General features: G+C 35.7%; 1 long non-coding RNA gene across 1 annotated transcript in view; it reads right to left on the bottom strand.

The window, feature by feature from the left end:
• Positions 1–7,652: 7,652 nt before the first annotated feature.
• LOC129493431 (uncharacterized) overlaps positions 7,653–22,383 on the bottom strand; it is a 36,304-nt gene continuing 21,573 nt past the window's right edge. The window contains exons 3-5 of the long non-coding RNA XR_008661130.2: positions 14,754–14,848; positions 13,215–13,335; positions 7,653–7,753 (exon numbers count right to left, since the gene is read on the bottom strand). This is a non-coding gene — a long non-coding RNA (uncharacterized lncRNA). The remainder of the gene's footprint in view (positions 7,754–13,214; positions 13,336–14,753; positions 14,849–22,383) is intronic.

Genomic DNA, 22,383 nt, shown 5'->3' with positions numbered 1-22,383 from the left:
GACTCTTGCTGTCTTGAGTCTTCCCTTTTCTTCCTTTGAAAGTCATCAGGAATAACGAAATGACTAAGTTGACATAATTTAAATGGCTTCCTATACATTCTAGTGCAGCATCAGCACCACCTGGGAACTTGATAGAAATGCAAATTCTCTGGCTGTTCCTTAGACTCACTGTATCAGAAGCTCTTTGGAGGGGTAGGGGTGCAGCCCACTGTGTTTCAACAGGCCCTCCTGGTGACTCTCAGAACCAGAGAACAGAAGACTCTGGCTATGAATTAGAATCACCTATTGAGCTTAAAAAATATTGATGTGACTACTAGGGCCCTATCCTAAAACAATTGAATTAAAAGTCACTGAGGATAGGGCCAGGACATTAATGTAAGTATTTTTAAAATATGACAAAAGTTTCCCTCTATAGCCAGAAAAAGAATCATTGCAATTATTCTTTCCACACAATCATAATGCAAGTGGTTCAGCAGCCATCACCTAGGTTGTCTCTGAAGAGTATTCAGAATTGGTTCTAAGCTCCTCCAATCCTCACGTTACGGGTGCTTTAATACTTTAAGATCTCCTCTTTCGCTATCTCAGGTTAACACTCCTTCATGTACATCTAATCCCATAAGGAAACCAGTTCTTAGATCCTTTATTCTTACTGATAAAAATATCAATCAACCCAGAAGAATATTTTTAAGTGAAATTTTATACATTAGACAAATGAAATTTCAAACATTAGCCAAATGAAGTGTGTAAGAATTAGGGGCAGGGAAGTGGGGAACCCTTGTCACTATTTCTTTATAAATTACCCAACCTCTTTCCTCAGCTACAGTGAATTATAAAGCATTGATTATTACATTGTATTGAGTGGCATACCTTAATGAATACTAACTCATTTCAGTGCTTTTTGACAACCTACAGAATTAACTTAACTGACTGTATTATTATGAGATCAGCTACTCAGCAGCAGCAAAGGTACTAATTGGTGCATTTAGTAGCAGTGAAAACATAACCTACAAAGATATTTGGAAGTAGAAAAATGGGAGCGCATTGATAATATGAACTAGAATGATTAGATTTCTGTCTATTACGTAGTGCAACAAAAATAAAGCCATTTTAATAGAATCATGTCAAAGGACCTATGTCTCCTGCTTTGAAAACAAATATGTTGGCTTCCTGTCAACATTTTCAGGGCTTAGCAGCAGGAGGTCATTACCCTTGGACAATGCTCAGTTACACAGACATTATCTCCAATTAACAGGTTTTAACTGTAACAATTTCTCTTTTATTGAAAAAGGTGGGGTTTTTTAATGAAAAACTGCAAAAGTGATTCCGTAGTCTTGTCTCCTTGAATGGGATTAAGATGGTTACATGCACCCTTACACACATACACACACTTGCACACATCTGAGTCAGTAGAGTAGTTTTAATGTCCTTGAACTCTTTTTAAAGCATGGTAGACAAATATTCCAATCTTTACATAAACAATTTGCAAAGACAGTTTTTTCATCAAAAAATAGTAAAATAAACCTTTCCCCGTGTTGATGCAGCTAAGACATTTTGAGTGTTTCAAATTTCCAAAATAAAGTAAGTACAAATGAAACATTTATCAATTATAATGCATTATGTTTTCCGTGTCATTTCAGAAGGTATTATGGTAATAATTCTGGATGATGGCCAGAAGCTCAGAGGAGAATTTTTAACACCCTCTCAATAGACACATTTATAGCTTTTAACTATGCAGAATACTGGTCTTATCAGCGCATAGCAGGGAAATGATTAAAATATTTCAGGAGAATTCAAACTTGGTTGTCCTTAGGTGGAAACGAAGCATCATTCTGGGCTGAAACCTCCAATTATATAAGATAGGAAGTCACAGAAAGACATCAGATTCGTACACTGTCAGTCTACACGACAGATGGTAGTGTCTGGCAATGCCTTTTTTATAACAGAAAATATTATTATAAAAATATCCACAGAAGACATTTTTAGTTCCTTGACTTAATATGTGGAAAAATTAGAGATTTTTATAGAAATTAGAGGTTTAATACTCAATGGTATGAAACAGTAGTTTTCTTTGAAATCTATGCATTAACTATTCTGTCATTTCTTAGAGAACTTTTTATAGTTGAAAGTCATCTGTTATTTTAATCTCTCTCTTTCTCTCTCTTTCTCACCCATCTATTTAAATTCAACCTAAATCTATATGTTTTTATACAACAGTTAAATCACACTATCGAGTGTTGTGATGTGCTGTAAATCACATTTTAGCCTTCCCCTCTGTTATTACAAAAGAGTTGCCTTTATCTCAAAGGGGATATTTCCTTATAGATGAAGTTTCTTGAAGGTAGAATTCTCCTGAGAGCCACACGTTTGAGTGGCATGTTCTTAAGCATATTGCATTATGTGTCAGTATAATTAGCATATTCTTCTGGATTGTAAAAAGTAACAATAGCTGACAGCTGAATATGTAGGGAAATGGTCTGTAAAACTATCTAAGAACTAGGGAATCTAGTTCTTGTGTGGAACAAGCAGGTGTAGCACAGTTTTTGTGATCCTGTTTTGAAAATGAATGGAGAAGGTTTAGACTCCCAGGTGGCGAGACCATTCCTGTCTCATACTCAGACACCATGTTCAGTGTTTATAGTGTGGGGTGCAAAGCAAGCCCAGGGGGTGGCTGAAAAAGAGAGAACAGAAATGGAAATATCACTGCCTGGTTTTGGCAAAGTACATAAGATGTATCAATATAGCAATGGAAACATCCCCAAGATTTCAAAGAATCTTACTAACGGGAAAAGGTCACTGTGTTCTCAGAAATGTTATATATTGCTGCAGTGATTATTCTCAAACCAGAGAACTGTAATTCTGGTTCTACTTCATCAGAATGAGCCTGGAAAGGTGGGCAATTAGATCTGTTGCATAGCTAGGACAAAGATTCAAAATGTGCAAAACTCATCGTTAGGTAGAAAAAAGCAACAAAAGCAAAATAGCCACAGCAAAAAAAAAAAAAAAAAAAAAAAAGCTGTTTTGGAGAATTTTATGAGGCAGAGAATGCCCTCTTAATTATACATACTGGAAAGGCATTTCAAGGAATTGAAGGCGTATTAGGATAGTCCACAGGACAGCATGTTTTCTTCCTTCTGTGGAGCATACTTGTTTTTGTGATCTACTTGCTGAGTTTCAAACTAAAATGATAGGAATGATCATGTCTCAGGTCATTCTCACAGCTAGCTTTTCTTCTCCTAAACTTTATTTTGTGGGTAAAAATTGTTGAAAGATTAAAGGTTTTTATTTTCAAATGAAATTTGGAATTAAAAAATAGTAGACAAAAGCCCTGAAATTTTGAAAATAGAGGAGGAAGGCCTAAGCAGATTTACTACTGAATTAATTACTGACTTTACATATATGTGAGTGTATGTGTGTGTGTGTGTGTGTGTGTGTGTCACTTTCATCATCTTTCTATCTGTGGCCCTAGCATAGGAAAAGAACACTGCAGCTTGATTTTAAGGGCTCCTACTACTGTCACTGTAACTTTAACTTTCGGACATGTTATTCTTTGCAATATGTCACACTCCCATTCTCCAGACTTCCGTGTGTAAACCTACCAAACCCCTATAGTTTAAAGAAGCCACAGAAAAGGGCTCAGATAGTATCATATTTACGGTTTAACTTTCCTTTAAATGTGTAAACCAATGTAACGGCATCACATGGACTAGACAATATAGTCTTTTACTATTTGAACCAAAAGCGCACACCCTAGTATCAGCTGTAACTTGATTTCATTCACCTCTCTACTGTCTCAACAACTATTTACTGCGGAAGAATCCCTCTCACAGTAACAATAACTCATTTAAATGTATATGCCACAAGCTTTTGCCTTTGGAGACAAAGAAGTATAATACAAAAAGCTTCTGTGAAGTCTAGAGCCTCAGATGTCCCATATTTATGTCTAAAATCCTCCATTAGAAACACATCATGTTCTATCGGAGGTTCTCTTTTATAGTACAGACACTTCTAGGAAGTCTAGCTTTTTAAGTCAATACACTTTAGAGAGAAAATCTTAAGCATTCTTGAATTATAAAAGAAGACAGTCAAGAAATATCTGGCCGAAGAGTAGGTTGTGGCACCACAAGTACAAACATCTTGACTATGTTGCCTGGGATCAGTTTATACGGGTGGCTACCCATGGTAAGCAGTTTCCAATGTAACAGACCTCTGGGGCCTTGTTCCCTTTTCTGAAATAACTGAAGGTTTTTCTCAAAGATTGTCCTGGAAAATGCCAGTTATCCTGTAGGATTGTTTAACTCTGGATTGATGATTCATTAACATTAATACATCATTTATTTCTTACTTCAACTAATATTTATGAACGTCCCCAATATGTAGGAGGCATTGTGCTAGACAATAGGAATAACATAGTAATCACCCATAAGAAGAAAAGTGAAGTATAGATTAAATTGGATCTGTATAGGTAATAATTCATTTCAAAGCAGGGTTACTTGTGATGTAATGAATTTCATATTACACTGGATGATTTCTGAAAATCAGAGACTTCTTGGCTAACTCCAGATAACCAGACAACTATCCTTTTCCTGGAGATAGTCAAAAAAAGCACTGGAAGGACTTCATTTTTCCAAATGCTTGGGTTTAATAAGGATGTCCAGATAGTCTATCACAGACTGGTCTCATTGTGGACTGGACCTAAACGTGAAGCAGTCAATCAATTGTTTACTAAGAACCTCATGTTCAACACACTTTGTGCATGGGACACAAAGAAACGTGAAATTCATTCCCAAGTTGAAATATAGACTATAAGCAGAGAAATACACACAATTAAGTAAATGGCATATGAGTTCTTGAATTCAGGTGAAATACGAGAGAGTATAGGCAATGGAAATTAAAACACTCTGAGTGGAGCATTCATTCAATTTCTGATACTATGAATCTCTGTGTTACAACCCTCGTGAATTCCCATTCATTTTCACACCAAATTTATAAAACTTAGCATACATGTTAAAACTCAGAATTCGTGGTTAGTTCATCAAAGCAAGTCTTATTTAAATATCTCTTTATACTCAGAATATAGGACAATGCATTGACTCATAAAGCATAACAAAATAAATACTTTTAAAAAAGTTTAAAAAGTGTTTAAGAACACTTAGAGGACATATAATAATAATCTTATTTTATTTTGGTTGTGCTGGTAATATATAATTTTTCTGAGTTATTCAGTTATAGAAAGATGATAATTAACTACAACAAACTTTATTCACCAATATATAAAAACTGGCAGTACTAGTTATATTCCAATTTGTTAAAGAAATTTTGTAGATCAAAAATGTAAATATTATATTTGCTCATTGAAAGTCATGTTAAAGTAATTTGGTTTATGAAACCATTGAAGGGAGAGTGAAATATAAACTTTCTTTTCTAATAAACTCTCAGAGCTCAATCTTGTATATATAATATTAATGATTTAGAGTTAGAATAAATTTTAGCTATTTGTTGGAAAAGGAACTATATTATGATTGAACACATGTAATCTTTCAAAACCTATCTGGAAACATCAGCCTATGGTTGTATTTTTAATTTCACTTTTATGCAGTTATCCTTTTCATAAGTATAAAAGTTTAAAATTTAAATTATTCACATATTTTAGCAACGTAATTAATGGAAAGCAATGACAGATAGATGATGTGGTTAAGTATGTACACATAATAAGTATGCATGTGTGTATAAAGAGACAGAGGGGGACTGGGCTCCCAGCACTTTGGGAGGCCAAGGCAGGTGAATCATCTGAGGTCAGGAGTTCAAGACCAGCCTGGCCAACAAGGTAAAACCCCATCTTTACTAACAATACAAAAATTAGCCAGGTGTGGTGGTGTGTGCCTGTAATTTCAGCTACTTGGGAGGCTGAGGCAGGAGAATCACTTGAACCCAGAAGGCAGAGGTTGCAGTGAGCTGATGTCACACCACTGTACTCCAGCCTGGGCGACAGAGTGAGACCCTGTCTCAAAAAAAAAAAAAAACAAAAACACAGAGGGGGATTTTTATAAGTTCACTGTAATTTCACATGTAAAAAGAAATGGGAAATGCCACAATGTAATATTCTCTTTCTACGTGCAAACATTCAAACTATGCCAAATTCTACTTTTTTTTTACCAGATTCTTAAGATCCATCTGTTTCTTGATGAAATATACATTTTATTCCAGTTTCGATCATATCAACCACCTCATTTCTCAGAACATAGACTCTGTGAATGCAAGGATATATTAAACACATGGACAGTCAAGGTAAAATGTGAAATCGACAAAACTGGCCTTTCTACTTTTCCTCTCCCTATCTTTATCCACCCAACTGGTGCCTCCACCTACTCCCCTGATGACCAGCGCTTCCAAGCCTTCTTATGGCTTCCTAGAAAGCCCACTAGTCCCCCTTCTAAGCCAAGATACAGAACCAATCTAAGGGTCTATCACTGGATGGATGAATGAAGAAAATATGATGTGCATAAACAATAGAGTACTATTCAGCCTTAAAAAAAATTAAGGAAAGACAACATGGTTGAACCTGGAGGACATTGTGTTCAGTGAAATAAGCCAGGCAAAGAACAAATACTGCATAATCTCACTCATGTGGAATCTAAAAATGTTTAACTCTTAGAAGCAGAGAATAGAATGGTGGTTACCAAGGACCACAGCTCCAGGGTGGGGAGAAATGTTGGATAAATGATACAAATTTTTAGTTAGATGGGAGGAAAAAGTTCAAAAGATCTTTTGGATCTATTGTACAACTTGGTGGCTGTAGTTAACAATATAGTGTATTCTTTAAAATTGGTGAGAGTAGATTTTAAGTGATATGTATGTACATGATAAGCATGTGAGGTAACGCATATGTTAATTAATACAATTTAGCCATTCCCCAGTGTATACATATTTCATAACATCATGTTGTCCATTATAAACAAATACGATTTTATTTGTCAACTAAAATTTAATTAATACAAAAGAATTTACTTCCATTTATTACATAAATTACAGTGAAATGTTGATAGCTAAAAGGATGTAATCAACTCCAAGAGGTATTTATATTTTAAATGTTAACTATTTCTCAATAAACAAAGTACTAATTTACCACTGATTTGGCATTGGCTGTGTAGCATTGGCTGAGGCTGAATGAGACACAAAAGATATATAACAGATTGTCCCTGCTCTTGAGGAGTTTGACACTGTTTGGATTGAAGGAGATATTTCTAATATGAAACATTTTGAGCAAAAGTGCCAGTCTTTGATTCTAAATAATTGGAATTCTCAGTTGTAAGCATTTGGAGTGAGTTGGAGTAGGTAGAAAAGTCTTCAGGAAGGACACAGGTTATTATCAGAACCTTAAGTAATACCCGAGATTTGAAAAGCAGAGCCAATGATTGAGTTATTTCCAAAACTGGAAAGAGCACAAGCAAAGGCATGGAGATAGGCAACAAAATTGCTGTGCAAGAGACACTTTGGAGACTAATTGAATATGACATCTACTAGTCACTCAGATCAGCAGACCTGACCTAGGGATAAGAGGAAGGACAGCTGTATCTGTCAGGAGAGTGAAACTTAGTGCAGTGAGAAATAAACTCAGGTAGCTTGAGTAGCATGTTAGTTTTCTATTCCTGTTTACATTTCTGGAGGTTTTAGGGAAGAATGCTATTCCTTACCTTTTCCAGCTTCTCCAGGCTGCCCACATTCTTTGCCTTCTGAAGATGTCATGTCTTAATCCCTGGAACATATGAATTCCGTCACCTTACATGGCAAAGGGGACTTTGCTGATGAGATTAAATTAAGGATCTTGAAACTGGGAGGTTACCCTGAATTAGCCAGATGGGCTTCCTCAGTGTTTAAGATTAACACAAAGTACAGCAAACATCTTATAAAAATAAAAGTTTCTAGAATGAGGAAATCTTTCAAAAAATCACTCATCAAATGAACACTGTTTGATACTGGCTTGTTTGTTTGTTTGTTGCTTTTTTTATTGTGTAGAAAATGAAACACAGAGAAGTTAAGTTACTCAATCTCTTAAAGTTAGGGAGTGACAAAACCAGGATTTCAACTTCGGTTCTCCTGGCTCTTCATCACTAAACCAGCAAAGTGCATTTGTGTTCTTAGAATTTGATAGTGTTTGCATGTTCTCACTCGTAAGTGGGAGTTGAACAACGAGAATACATGGACACAGGGAGGGGAGCATCACACACTGTGGCCTGTCGGGGGGTGGGGAGAAAGGGGAGGGAGAGCATTAGGACAAATACCTAATGCATGCAGGGCTTAAAAACTTAGATGACGGGTTGGTGGGTGCAGCAAACCACCATGGCACATGTATACCTATGTAACAAACCTGCACATTCTGCACATGCATCCCAGAACTTAAAGTAAAATTTAAAAAATAATAATTTGATAGTGTTCTTCCACCCTAGGAAAATTTCTACCTGACTGTCTAGTATATTTTGCTTCCAAACCATGCAAAAAAGAATGGATGGGAAAATGAGTGGAGGCTGACACAGAGTGTTTTACTACCTCGAGGCTTTTTTATAAATTCATAAAAGAATCCACATTGACCAAGTCATATTTGCCTTTTATTATAAATGAATGTGTGAAAGTCACTCCTTCTTAGAAGTCTACTCCAACGTCATCTTTGGAAAGTCTACTGTCTCAGCCACAGAGCTGTTCCACTCAGTTCTCCTATCAAGAGACGACTTGCCACAGAAGAGCAATCAGCCAACAACCTTTGGTTGTACCACCTTTGGAATCTGCCCTGGTATTTAATTTAAGAACACATATTTTCCATGGGCTGCTCTCACCAGTGATGGCAGAGTACTCTTCTAGGGCCTGGCCATTTTTGTCTATCATGGAATCCTCTAGGGCAATCACTGAGTTGGCTGAAATTTTGTCGGGGCAACACCGTGCTCTGAGGCCCCTTCTATCCAATTCTCCTTCCTTTCCCTGCTCCTTTTGTAAGTGTTAAACCTGCATCATCATTTGATGCCTTTTCATCAACTTTCCCCTCTCCTCTTTATCTCAAATGTGTATTACTTCCAATACATTTTTTACACTTGTAACCTGCTTGCTACCTGCTTCCAGAGCACCTGAACTGACACTCATGATTATAACTTCGGTTTATTTCCTTACCAAAATAAGCTAACACAACCTTTAAAATAACAGGGCTACTATGTCTCCTGCACAAATCAATTGCTGGTGACCAGGATCCTTTCTGCTCCGCAGGTGGCCACCTGGGATGCATAGTCAATGTTGTTCCATTATAGTATTATAGGAGAGCAATGCTGGTGACAACAAGATGGAAAACTAACTATAAATACTTCCAGTCCCCTTGCCAGAAAAGCTGGTGTGTTCTGTTGTTTCATCCATACCTGTAAAGAACAACCTGTCCCCTTATTTCCATCTGCTGCTTGTAAAAAAATCAAACCTGCATTTCCTCACTGAGCACACATTCCAGCCTTGGCTTATATTAACATACCTTGTGTCCCTTTCCATTTATTAATTCACTAATGAATTATGAGCCACCAGGGGAGATTTCACAGCTAATGCTACATTTGAGATCATTCTTGGATTATCATTTCTCCTCCAAAAAAATTATAAAGGTATTTTCGAGAATAATCATGCACCTAAGCATGTGACTGCATTTTACCTGAACCATTTCCTAGTTCTATTATAAACTTTTGTTTTTCTTTTGCTTTTCAACATGGCATATGTGCTTATTTTTTCTACTCTAGTAAAGCAACTTGACAGTTGGTAGCTGTCTGGCTGTTTATTCAACATATGTACCACTTAATGCACAGGTCTCAGTGATACAGTCCCCAAAGTCGATCCAACTGGGATAAAAGTCAACAAATAGAGCTTTGTAGGGAGTACATTTACTTAGGAAGAGATAAATATTTGAAAGGTGTTTAGCAGCTAGGATTTAAGCCTAATGTCATAAGAATTTACAGGGTCAGCCTCTCCCCCAGCACAGAAAACTCTCTTGATTTCACATAGGCACTCCATATGTTAGGAAATCACCTTTTTAATTAGATCTCTGTAGCCTCATTCTAAGTTACCACTGTCACAAGCCTTGGATAAGATCCTATTCTCAGGAAACCTTTCAGCAAACAGTTAGCCGTAGGTTCTTACAAGAAGATATTGAGACAAATTCTCCCAGATTGCAAGTGATTTTAAATTAGCTGCTCTGGTAAGAGGTGGGTGTGGTGTTATTTCAACATTCTCACATGTTACCTGAGACTTTTCTCCAGGGAAAGCAAAATGTGTTCTGTACTTTGCATTTTTCAAAGTGGAATTGGTCTGGGAGTTGTGTGGTCTCTTCTGACCTACCTGGACCAGAGAACAAGAAAAAACCCAGAAATTCCCAACTCACTGTGGCCCTCCAGACTGTTGAAGTATGATCCACCTGACAAGCAAAGCTATTGAAATTTTAGAAATTATCTTCAAGAAAGAAGGAGAAAGTGAATGGCATAGTTATATCTGACAAAAAGTTGTATACCAAATTCATTAAACAGACTGTCAGATACCATCCTCCCCAAGCCTTAAAGAAAAACGTTGTTAATACTTTCACATTTTTAGTGAAAAAATATATATATACATATGTAATTGAGGCTGGGTTAAAAAATGGCTTGCCCAGAGTGACAAAGATAAACAACAGCACAGCCCAGATTCAAGTCTCATTGTGTGTGAAACCAAAGTCCTGTACTAAACCAGTGTGATCCACTGTCTACCGGCAATACAGCCTATAATGAAGGTTTAGGAAACCTGTTATGCCTTAAGACTTTTGTAGAAGTTATACGGGGCAATGCTATTTGGCACGAGGATCTTTTGATTTCGAAGTTAGTCCAGACTCCAGGATAAATTAAACTCTAAAGCACCAATTCTCAAACGTAGTGTATCGTACAAAAAAAAAAGTTATTATTATTTGCAGACTTCTGTGGTTCTCCCCTTCTGGACAGCGCTGCTGCTACTGGGGCCCAACAAACATTCCCTCTGTAAGCATCACCTCTCTCCCTTGGCAGTTGCCACACAGCTAGGCAGATGAGCTGCATTCCTGGAGTTTTCATCCTTTCCCTCTGCTTCTGGATTTTAATGGAATGTCTCATTGCAGGACATGAGATCTGACACACCGTCTTTTGCATCAAAGAGGTTGGCGTGCAAAGGGATAGAATGATGTAACTTGGAATTGATGGAGCGCTAATTCCCTGTGGGGAAAGCTTTGACCAGCGGGAAAGAGAGGAAAAGGGAACCCAGGAAGATAAAGGTCTTCTTTTTTCCTCACCCTCCAACTTAATAATTTCATACAGCATGCCCAGGAATATACTGTGTGCTGAGCTGTTACACCTGCCTAGTAACATCATGGCCTAATGGGAAGCAGTAGCCAGACATATAAAGACAGCATTCCATTTATTTTCCACATCTGTTCCTTGCCTGCTTGCCCTTATTCCTCACTCTCCCTGCACACTGAAATTAGGTGCATTGGCTCCATGTTCTAGAGAGCTTGGCAAGCAAAGCCATTTGGTGAGAATTACCACGTGGGATTGTTAAAAATGCAAATTCCCTAATGTTGACTTCCTCCACCTTAAACATGAAAACTTTTCTGGGTCATTATTTAATTCCGGATGCTATCCTTGAGTCATATTAATCTATGCATTTAAAAGGGAATCTATGACATGTCAATTTGTGCAAATAATATCATTTTGCTTTTGTCTTTCTTGCTAAGAAAACTACAATTGTGTTAGAGTCAGTGATAAGCTTAGAGCTGGGCAATGAATGATGATTGGTCTGTCTCAACTACAACACTCTTGTCAAATTTCCCAGCCTCCCCTGAAGCAAGGGATGCCACCTGCACCAGTTCTGGCTTGGATGGTTCTGGAAAAGCTTTGTTTTACATGATAGGTAGGGCTGGCTTAGTATCTGACTCTTCCCGAACTCTTCTCTCCAGAATGCAGACATGATGCCTAAAGGTGCAGTCACCACTTACTCACCAGCTTCAGCAACTTCACCATCTAGTCACCATAAAGTGACAAGTAAGGAGAGGAAAGTCAATATGCCCAGGATGAAAGAGCAGAAAGATAAAAGTGTTGGTCCCTAATGCTATTGTTGCTACATATAATATCCCAAGAGTGTTTTTTCTGGACTTCCCACATATGGAAAAACAAACAAAAACTGTTCAAGTCATTGTAGTTAGATTTCCTGTCATTTGTAGCCAAATACATTATTAGCTGACATAGATGCTTAGTTTTGTGTATTGCTTTGACAACCTCTTGAAACCCACGATTTCCCATGTGGAACTCACTTAACGATGACATTGAATCCAATTATATCAAAATAGAGGAACTAAAAAGAAAATTCAACTAAAATAGCAGAGCAGAAGTGGAATGCACAGTAAGTTGATATATCACACAGCCCATATATTGTAAACACTTACAACAAGCACAGCATAAATATTATCTTCATTTTGCAAATAAGGATTGACATATAAGAAAGGGCTAAATATTTTCCGTTGGTATTACAGTTAATAAATAATTGGGACAGCATTTAAACAGAAGTGTTGTGATATTTTAAAATGTGTATTTTTGCCCATATAAAGTTTTTTTCTGGAATGTATATTTGGAACAATGATTGAATTTTTAAGAAAGGTTTTACCTTAAATGCTATAATGAGATCAAGTAAGTGTTAGAAGCAAAGACTTTCTTTCTAAATTCCTTCTCAGAGTCATTAGTATTCCAATTTATAGTGTGAATGTCTATAAAAAATAATTTCCCTCTTATTTCAACAGGTATAATTTTTCCCCAAAGTATACATATCAATATCTTATGAAACACTAGTAGTCCAAAGAACAGTTTGGGAAAGCTGTATCAGCAAATTTCCATGTATTTACTCAGTATTTGTGTAACATACTGGAGTACATAATTTATGACAATAATTCATATGCACACACACATACATAGATATGTATCTATCTCTTTGTATAGATATATTATACACCCATCCAAAAATATTTAGATATGATGCTACTAAGTCAAATGTCTTTTCTATAAAATATCCTATGTACCTCACTTTATCAATGCACTGATTTTTTTATTTCCCTTATTAGAAGGGAAATAATTCTAATTCAAAACACTGATTTTTTTTTATTTCCCTTATTAGAAGATTCCAAGAATTAAGCAAATATAGGAAGGACTTACTAACTTGTTCTAGTTCACTTAATGACTCTATAGTTGAACTAATTACAGAAATTTCTGCTTCCAGTTTATTTTATAGTCACTGGACCATCCTCTGTAGAATATTCAAGCTGATTTCTGGAGTCTGGAAAGTGAAGGGGTAGAAAAGAAAGTAGATGATATTTAATTTTAAAGTACAACTCATTTTCCTTTTCTATTTGAAGTAAAAGAAGAAACCAAACAAATCATTATGTAAAGCTACAATTTAAAAGAAATTATCTCTATTTAAGACTATAAATTACCAGCATTTCAGTTAATGTAGATATTGACTGCTTTTAGTTTTGCAAGTTTACTACAACAGTCATATGATCATAGTGATAATGGAGTTCTTATTTTAATTTGTGAGTTTTGCTTCTACAAAAAAAAAAATGTAGACTTATCATACTCTAATAGATAGTAAAAAAGAAGAGTTCAAACTGTGGGTAGTACAATGACTTTCCCCAAAACAGATCTTTTCCTTTTAAGCCCCAGATCAATAAATGACCCTTTGATCAAAGAACAAACTAAAATCTCCTCTATATTTTGCTTGTTACTTTCATTTTTTTCCCCCAAGAAAAGATGAAGCCACTTAAGTGGCAGACCAAAACAGCACTGTGATACTTTCATCCCAGTAAAGAGTTCAAAAAGTAAATAAAACTTTTTGGAACTTATACTTAAGAACAAAGCTAGCACCCAGTAGTTCAATATCCCTTTGGGGTTAGGGGTTTATTCAGAGCATCAAGAATCAGTATTTCCATTTAGACATACAAGTGATCTAAATAGTGTTCATAGAACTTTAAAAGCCTTTTGAAATAAAAAGTAGAGCAAACTACAAAAGTATAAATTCCAAGTTTTCCTACATCGCTCTTACTTTGTAGAACATTTGGTCAGGATGGGGGGTGTGAGGGCATCACATATCAATCATCTATGAAAGAATGCACTGGTCCACGTGGGCATGGCACAGGAATAGACTAATGAGAGCCAAGCAGCGTGCCTTTCCTCTTCAATTAGCTTTCTGTCGATTTTCACAGGAGTCCACTGGATGAGGAACCTCTGTGGGTATTTTGCCACCACTGGCAGATCTTTATCTTCTTTTAATCTATTGAAATAAAGACTCAGAAACAGAGTGCAAATGCCAAAAGGTGAAAAGAAATGAGACTGAGGTATATGGGGGAAATGATGCACATATTGGCAGCCAAACTGGATATTTTGGTATTAACTGAATATCTGAGAGTCAGGGGAAACTATCTGCAAAGTTGATATTTCTTTCTTTTTTTTAGGAGGTGATTTAGATTATTTGGTTCATAATTGCATGAGGAGGATCAACTGTGAATTTTATGATACCAAGAAACACTATTTAGAATATTTTAAATGTTAAGGAGAAAGTACAAAATCTCCCTCTACCTTCACCCCCGAGCATACTGACAGAAATAAAGAAGCACCCACTCAATTCATGTATCTGTATTGTTGCATAGGCAAAGATGCTGAAAATACACTCAAGTTCAATGTCCACATTTTGATTACCTCTTATTTATCTCCTCTTGGCTCCAAGTAGATTCAATACCTGTTTTGCTCCTACTGTCACAGTTAAATTCACCCACACAAATGAGGACAGAAATCTAGTTGGAAAGAAAAAAAATGCTTAGATATTTATATGGAAAATGTGCCCTGAAGAAAAAGCCACTATAATGTCAGAACTAAAAAATGGCAGTTTTGTATTTGAGCATTTCTTACTGAAAATGTTAATTGCAAAATGTGCCAACTAAGATTTGCTATGTCGTTACCAGCTCTAGTATATCTTATTTGCCCCTTTGTCTTGCTCTACATTCATGCTCTGATCTGAATGAGTGATGTTCTTCTTGAATAACCACTCTGTCCAAATTCTTTTTCCCTTACTTTCCTTGCTTTACTAGTTCTCGGGTTTCAGTCTCTATTGTTTTCCTTGTCTGGAACTCCTTCTGGAATTCTAGCTTTATAAAATGCTATAGTGAAGGGTTGCAGGAGTTTTTCCCCTCCACTTGTATACTGCCAAGGGACTCTTTTTGAAGACCTTATTTTCACCATCAAGAACTAGGGAGGCAGACCCAGTGGCCTTAAGGGATTTAATTAGAGTTCACCAACTTAGAATCTCCAAGCTCTCAAAGACCTAATTTAAATACAAGTTCACTCACTTTTTCAACTATTTCTTAGGCCCTTATTAAAATTTCAGGTTATTAAAGGGAACATCCTGCATTTTGCAAACACAGAAAATAAACCTGGGTTATGCAGAATCTCAAACGTCTTCCAGGTGCAAACACAAAATCCTGCCAATTGGTAGGAAAATAATAATGAATTAGCTTATAAATTATTGAAACAATCATTGTGGAATTTTTGTCAATCATGATAAGTTACTTTATATTGGTAGCATCAGTTTTATAGGAGATAGTTAAACATTAGTAGTAGATTAGTGAGAGACAATATGTAACTTAACGTATGTGTGGTCAGTTGTCCTAATATCCTCTAGAAAAAAAGTTATTATTATGACTACTCTTAACCCTAGGTGGTGTCATTTTTCTTTTGTTAAACTGTCAGTCAGAAAACTAGTTAAACGCTAATGATGAATCATATCAATTTATAAAATCTTTCTTGTCAATCAGTGCTCTGTTACACATGGATATGATAGGACAGCCACTTACAACATGATTTCTGATTGACAACATTGCAATTTTATGAGAAAAAAAAAACGCTTGGCTTTTTTTGCCCTTTACTTTCTACATTAAGGATTGTCTTAATTAGACTTTCTAAACTGAAATTGGCTTAAGACATAAAGTGACTACACTATGACGTCAAATATTAAACAACTAACCACTAAAATCCACATAGCTTTGGCATAAAGAAAAACCGGGCCGTAAGGTAAGCTCTCCCTAAATGACGTGTCACATAAACAGGAGAAAGACAAAAAAAGAAAAACGAACAGGTCACTTCAACAGCATTTAATTGTTAAAACCTCCTTATATAGATCATTCAAACCAAACAGAAAAAAAATCCATAGAGAGCAGAGAGATAGACATAAAATGAAAGCTTTGCCACTTTAATTTGATTTGGGGAAACTAGTTACAAAACATTTCACCATTGCTTTGTTGCTGCTTTATTATTGCAGTTGTTCTGTTTTGTTTTTTTAATTTCCACCAGAAAGAATACTTCTTAGAGAAATAATTTGGAGAACTCTATTATAGCTATACTTTTCAAGTATTTCTCAGCTCACATCCCTGTAATATTATCAGATAATTTGCACATGAGCATTCTCAAAGTTAACTCTCACTATAATTTTAATAACTGGTTTGAAGATCTGGGTCTATACAGAGAGCTACTGGTAAGATATAGGAAGAATTTAGGTCATCTGTACACATTGGATTTTATATTATTTATATGCTTTTAGTAGGTGTAAAATCTTAGGTACTTCTCCAGCCGGTATTTTATTCATTTCATTCTTAAGAAAATATATAGCAGTAAAGACACAAACATGAAATCTTTTATGCCAATTTACACTACAAGTCAAGTCATATTTTAAGCCTGATTATTTTTTGGCATTACTGCACAGAAAAATAGTAAAGTTATCATCTTATAAAAGCACATTAATTCTCAGTTACAACGTTACAAGAATAGTTTATTGGTATAAATTCTCATTCCCAAGATAAGATATTTTTCATAATTTAAAATTTTAAAGTTATGGTTTATAATGATCACCCAGGAAAAGGAAAATCTGTTTCTTCAGGAGATGTGTTAAATTTTTTTGCCACTTGCATTCCACCAAAAGATCATGCTTAAATTCTTCCATTAAATGTAAAATATTTTTCAGGTTTGCCTTGTTATTTAATGAAATTTAAAATCAGCTTTCAAAGACAACCAACCCATTCCCCCAACCCTCAAAAAAATCTTGTCATTTCATGACAAACATAGATTTCCTGAGAGATGGAAAACATTCACTGTGAAAATTACTATATTTATCCTTGAGACATATTTGGTAAAATTCACTAATTTGCCCAGTGCATAATTTCAGTATGTTCATAGAAAAACAAACTGTCTTACCGATGACTTTAAAACAGAATCCCTCTGCTCTTAGAATTAGATGGAAACAAGTGCTATGTAAATACTAATGATTGAGTATGATCTTCTCAGGCAGTAGGAAGAAAAATGCTCATTTTGGCAATACACGTACATGCATGCACACACACACTTACATGAGCAATTCTTTAGGAAAGGTCTTTATAACATAGTCATAAAAAATAATCAAAACAAAGATTTACAGGTAAATATTTAAGTCAGAGATCAAGACTGAATATCAAGAAGTCCACAAGGTACTATTGCTCCTTCTCTTAATGACATAAGTCAGATGTTCTTTGGCTCCCAAATGGTTTCTGAAGATTCTGGTTGCACTTAATTTGTTTTACTTCAATGTTACAAACTTTTCTCCAGTTAAGGTGCTAAAAAACAAGAGAAACCTGTCTTTGGATCCCCCTGAGATCAATTTTTAGTTGATATAAACTAATTTATGAAAAGGAAATGGACTTCCCAAATTTGAAGGTGAATGTACTTTTAGCTTAGAATCATAATCCCAGTCTCCTCTCCAGGAAGAGTTCATACATCAAATTCATGACCAATTGCTACTGTTTACTAAAAAGTAAGCGTCATTGGACATTCTATTTGCTTTAAAATACACCTACAACTAGATTTTTAAATTTTATTTTTACTACAAACATGGGTTGGTGTTATGTGGTTCTTTATATTATTGTGTAATAGGTTTGATAAACAAAATTATTATTAAAACACAAATACATTAAATATTTATAATTTAACTATTTCTTCTACTTACAATTCCAGTATCTAAAGAGGCAGAAAGGAGTAGCCAAATTGAGTGATTTCATGGCCACAACAGACCATAACAAGCCATAATATGTAGTTTAACCCCTTCCATGCCAAAATGGAAGTGAGAAAACTAAAGATAGCTGTAACTTAACACAAGAATATTTTCAGGGAATACCTATTTTGTAAATAAAATCCTAACCTACATATTTGCCTCTTTTGACTGGGGCATTTGAATTTACAATATTCTTACTATATCTATGACCAATTGGGAAAATAATTTTTTAAAGAACCAATCTACAAAGTGGAAGACAGGAGATTGAATAAAATTATAAAACTGAAAGTGGGTGTTGTTGAATCAGGAAAGGATTAAAGTTTTATTATATTTTTAAGATTCTGTCACAATGTTCTGCTAATCTAAAAGATGTAGGGAGAACACAAGAAAAGTTCCAAGCCCAAGGTTAAAATCACGTAAGAGTTTCAAATAGAATGTAAGGTAAAAGTTTAAAACATTATATGCACCATCCAAGAAACTGCTAGTTATGGTAGATGAAACATTTTGAGCATTACCATAAAGGAAATAACACTCAAAATATATTTCAGATCTATCGCTTTTCCCTTCCTATCCTAATCCTTGCTCTCTTTCGTTTAATTTTGGGTTGTTGCAGCACGCACCTACATATATGCACTTAATTTTAGAAAAAAAAATTGAGAAACTTAAAAACAGCCAGAAATAGCCCCTCCACTAGTCTCCAGGATCCTTCATTGCTTCTTCCTCAAATACATCTGTTTATCATTGACCATCAGTGTGTGAGACATATGAGTGAATACACTCATTTTTTATTTTCTGTCTTACTGTTAGGTTAACAAGTGATGATCAGTATGGCCATTTTCATGATATTGATTCTTCCTGTCCATGAACATGGAATGTTTCTCCATTTTTTTGTGTCCTCTCTTATCCTCTTCAAGCTACCATTGACTTTCTTCACAGAATTAGAAAAAACTACTTTAAATTTCACATGGAACCAAAAAAGAGCCCGTATACACAAGACAATCCTAAGCAAAAAGAACAAAGCTGGAGGCATCACGCTACCTGACTTCAAACTATACCATCAGGCTACAGTAACCAAAACGGAATGATACTTGTACCAAAACAGATATATAGACCAAAGGAACAGAACAGAGGCCTCAGAAATAACACCACACATCTACAACCAACTGATCTTTGACAAACCTGACAAAAACAAGCAATGGGGAAAGAATTTCCTATTTAATAAATGGTGTTGGGAAAACTGGCTAGCCATATGCAGAAAACTAAAACTGGACCCCTTCCTTACACCTTACACAAAAATTAACTCAAGATGGATTAAAGACTTAAACATAAGACCTAAAACCATAAAAACCCTAGAAGAAAACCTAGACAATACTTCATGACTAAAACACCAAAAGCAATGGCAACAAAAGCCAATATTGATAAATGAGATCTAATTAAACTAAAGAGCTTCTGCACAGTGAAAGAAACTATCATCAGCATGAACAGGAAACCTAAGAATGGGAGAAAATTTTTGCAATCTATCCATTTGACAAAGGGCTAATATCCATAATCTACAAAGAACTTAAACAAATTTACAAGAAAAAAAACAAACAACCCCATGAAAAAGTGGGTGAAGGATATGAACAGACACTTCTCAAAAGAAGACATTTATGAGGCCAACAAACATATGAAAAAAAGTTCATCATCACTGGTCATTAGAGAAATGCAAATCAAAACCATAATGAGATACCATCTCTCGCCAGTTAGAATGGCAATCATTAAAAAGTCAGGAAACAACAGATGCTGGAGAGGATGTGGAGAAATAGGAACGCTTTTACACTGTTAGAGAGTGTGTAAATTAGTTCAACCATTTTGGGAGACAGTGCGGCAATTCCTCAAGGATCTAGAACCAGAAATACCATTTGACCCAGCAATCCCATTACTGGGTATATACCCAAAGGATTATAAATCATTCTACTATGCACACGTATGTTTATTGCAGCACTGTTCACAATAGCAAAGACTTGGAACCAACCCAAATGCCCATCAATGGTAGACTGGATAAAGAAAATGTAACACATATACACCATGGAATACTATGCAGCCATAAAACGGATGAATTCGTGTCCTTTGCAGGAACATGGATGAAGATGGAAACCATCATTCTCAGCAAACTAGCACAGGAACAGAAAACCAAACACCGCATGTTCTCACTCGTAAATGGGAGTTGAACAATAAGAACCCATGGACGCAGGGAGGGGAACATCACACACAGGGGCCTGTCGGGGGATGGGGGGCTAGGGGAGAGATAGCATTAGGAGAAATACCTAATGTAGATGATAGGTTGATGGGTGCAGCAAACTAGCATGGCACGTGTATACCTATGTAACAAACCTGCACGTTCTGCACATGTGTCCCAGAAGCTAAAGTATGATTTTTTAAAAAGTGATGATTTAAGTCTAATCAGTTTGATTCCGTCATTAAGTGTTAGCTTGCTTTAACCCCAAAGGAATACCCAATATAGTATATTGGAATGCTAGGTAAAGATATAACATCTATAACATCTATAAAATGTAATTTGTATAAAAACTTAAGCTTTTCTATGTAATAAAGACAAGAAACTTGAGTTAAGGGTGAAAGAACTGCCAACTCAACAATTTTCTAATAGTTTACTTGTGCCAGTGCTATTAGTATTGCTTCTGATATGAACTTTCTCTATGGGACTCTTTTAGTTTACTGGTGCTCTTTGGAAAATAAGATTAGATAAAAACAAAGTGTAAACTATAAATCTTCTTCATAGGATACTCCTAAATTATAATATGTAACAAGGCATGGAAAGTAAACAAACTACTGAGGGTACCATAAGATGGTGGGGAACACCCTTCCTGCCCCCAGAATGCTTTGCATATGTTATGTAATGTGTGACTCTCTGTTCAAGAGTGGGTGCCAGTGTTGATTCTTATGTTAAATACAAATAAAATTTGTTTGTATGCAAATTACATTTTATAGATATTATATCTTTATCTAGCATTTCAATATACCATATTTAGGTACTCTTCTGGGATTAATGAATCCTCCTATCCAGGATGGAGCTAATAGCTATTTAATACTACCAGATCAAATTTCATAATTCATAAAACCCTACTAAAGATGTATCAGCCCTCTCAAGCATTTGCATCATGATTCGTCGTGGATTTCCCAAACAAACTCATTTTGTTCTGTCTAGCTCTCAGAGCTTTAATATCATCTGCCCTCATTTTATCTTGGTGTCTCAGTCCCTATGACTTCTTAACACTCAAGTCTTGTTTCTTTGTCCTCCTTCTCCATCACATAGTGGGATTTTTTTCTAAAACTGTCTTCTTCTTTTCCTGTATTCCTGTCCCAGTTCTACATCTTAAAGTTCCCTCCAATTACGTATGTCCATACCTCTTCTTTTGTAAAATTGCATTGCTTATTGTGCCCTATAAATCATCCATTTGTCTGAAAAAACACTCTTTAGCCTTCTCCGGCCCCCTTCTCAATCCATTCTTTAGTCTTTAGTATCTATCTTTCATTTGCATAAACAATTCAGTGCTTGCCCATAAGATAAAGTGAAAAATCTTTAATGTGGTTTTACTAGGTATATGGCTAAGCTGTGAGTAACAAAACTCAACATGAGTCACTTAAATTACATAGAAAATAATGTCTTCCTAATGTAAAAGTCTGGGAAAGTCAGCTTTGGACTGAATGGAAGCATTGCTTCCAGTATCAAACAATTCAGCATCCTTCTATGTTGCTGCTGTGTTATTCTTCAGGTTTTGCCCTTGCTCTGCAATCTAAGATGGCTACCCACCCAACCACATTCCAAACAGCAGGATAGAGAAGAAGAGAGAGGTGGCAAAATAGCCTCGCCCTTTAGGAACCCATCTCAGAATTAATGCACCTCACTGTATCATACCATATTGCCCTGAATTAAATAAAAATGCCATACTTAGCCAGTAGGGAGGCTGAAATTTTTAACATTTATTTCAGGTGGTAATATCCCCAGCTAAAAATTGGGTATTTTGTTACCAAAAGAGGGATGAATAGGTATCGAGTAGATCCAAGCACTGTTATATAAGGATTGCAAGGCTATCATCAAATTTATGCCTACCTCTCTAGTATTTTCATTCTTTTTACTCTCTCTACTCTAGCAATCATAATTTTTTTTCAATTTCTCAGTATTCTTCTTTTGCCTGAATCATACTATCTTTCTGACTTCAGGTGGTTAACATCGACTCGTTTTCACTCCTCATCTGA

The sequence above is a fragment of the Symphalangus syndactylus genome, chromosome 11, assembly GCF_028878055.3.
Source record: "Symphalangus syndactylus isolate Jambi chromosome 11, NHGRI_mSymSyn1-v2.1_pri, whole genome shotgun sequence".
Lineage (NCBI taxonomy): Eukaryota > Metazoa > Chordata > Mammalia > Primates > Hylobatidae > Symphalangus > Symphalangus syndactylus.
This window is presented reverse-complemented; position numbering and strand designations above follow the sequence as displayed.